A 2500-nucleotide genomic window follows, 5' to 3' on the forward strand; every position below is an offset into this window, starting at 1 on the left:
GCCTCCTTAAGTTATTTATAGTCCAGTCTGTTACATATATATATATATATATATATATATATATATATATATATATATATATATATATATATATATATATATATATATATATATATATATATATATATATATATATATATATATATATATATATATGTGCATATATATATATATATGTATATATATATATATATATATATATGTATAAGTATTATATATATTATATATATATATATTATATATATATTAATATATATATATATAATATATATATATATAATATAAATATATAATACTTATACATATATATATATATATATATATATTTATATATATATATATATATATATATATATATATATATATATATATATATATATATATATATATATATAATCATATATACATACACACACATGTCTATATCTATATCTTTATGTATCTATCTAATTATGTTTCTATCAATCTATAAGCATGTAATATATATAGCATGCATGTGTGTATGTGTGCGGGTGTATGTTTGTATATCCACACACACACATGTACATATGTATATGTGTGTGTGTGTGTGTTTTTTTTTTTCCTTTTTGTTGCGTGTGTGTGTTGGTATATGTTATTCGTGGAACCAAAGAGTTTAGATACTTCTACCCTTAGATATTTTAATGTCTCTCGTAATTAAAGCTTGTTTCAAGGTCATTGTTGAGAACCTTGTGTCTTCGTAACCCGTAGATTCAAAGAAGATGGTTTGAAATATCGATAACATATTCGTCTATCTTCTAATCTTTAGTGTCTGAAAGAGGATGGATCTCTCTATGATACTTCGAATCCGGAAAAAAAACAAAAAGCGGAGGAAAGGAAGCGGGACGGAAAGAGCGAGAGCGGGAGAGAGAGAGAGAAGGGGGTGAAAGGGATGGAGAGAAGTAGAGAGAAATAGAACGAGAGATAAATAGATATATAGAGAGAAGGGGGTTCAGGGGATGGGTAAGGATGGGGAGAAGCAGAGAGAAAGAGAGCGAGAGAGAGAGAAGGGGGTTATGGCGATGGAGAGGGATGAGGAGAAGCAGAGAGAAAGAGACAGAGAGAGAGAGGGTGATACAAAGAGAAAGAGAGAAGAGTGGGAGAGTTCGAGAGAGAGAGTGAGACAGGGAAATTTATGGTGACTACTCTTACCAGCTTGTTTAGCAGAAATAACAGCGGTCATATTTCTTTCGTATTGTATTTTTTGTTACGTAAATGCTCTCTGCTTACCCTAATCGGATTCGATTTGATAAAATCGCAGAAGCTCACGTTGCATAATTGCTGTCTTTTTCCCGCTATAGTCGTTTTTCCTTTTTTTTTTTTATTAAGATGACATGAGAAAATTATATTAAGAATTGGTGCCTACTCATATTTGCCCTCATGACTGTCCTATGTTGTTGATTATTGGTGTTATTAAAATGATAATCATTATTATTTTTGTTGTCATTCTTATAAAAATCAGTTTTGTAATCTTTACTATTATTATAATCATTATTATTTATTATAATAGTTCTCACTAGTTATTTTTATTATTACTACTAAAATATTATTATTGTTCATCATTGTTACTTAAATTTCCATCTTCATTATCATTATTATTATTATTATTATTATTATTATTATTATTATTATTATTATTATTATTATTATTATTATTATCATCATTATCATTATTACTATTACTATTATCATTATCATTATTACTACTACTACTATTACTACTATTACTACACTACGATTATTGCTGTTACCATGATCATTGTTATTAATATTATCTTCTTTATTAGCATTATTTTAAGTATCATCATCATCAACAACATTATGATCATCGTCCTTATCATTATTATCATAATATTCATTATTATTATTCATATCATTACTATTACAATTATTATTATCATCATCATCATTATCAATAATATCATTAGAATTATGATCATCATTATTTCATTGTATATATCATTATCATTATTACTATCACTATTATTAACATCATTTTAATCATTTTTAATATCAGCCTTATCATCATTGTTACTCTTATCCTTATCATTATCATTATTATAAATATCATTATCATGATTATCATTATATCATTAATATTTTTTCGTATTATCATTATTTGTTATTATCACCATTTTCATCACCATCATTACTACTTTTATTATTACAGGTAATAATATAGATATTGATATCTTTATTATCATTTTCTTCATTATTTTCATTCCTAATATTACTATTTTTCTACTGTTATTTTCATCACTGCTACTACTATTATTATCATTAATTTTATCATTATGAGTGCTATATTTACTCTTATAGTTATCATTATTGGTTTTTATTATTATCATTATCATTATTACTTTCATCATTATCATAATTCTTATCATCATTATTAAAATTTGTGTTTCACTATGGCATGAATTATTATTATTATTATTATTATTATTATTATTATTATTATTATTATTATTATTATTATTAT

The sequence above is a fragment of the Penaeus vannamei genome, chromosome 9, assembly GCF_042767895.1.
Source record: "Penaeus vannamei isolate JL-2024 chromosome 9, ASM4276789v1, whole genome shotgun sequence".
In the NCBI taxonomy this organism is placed as follows: Eukaryota; Metazoa; Arthropoda; class Malacostraca; order Decapoda; family Penaeidae; genus Penaeus; species Penaeus vannamei.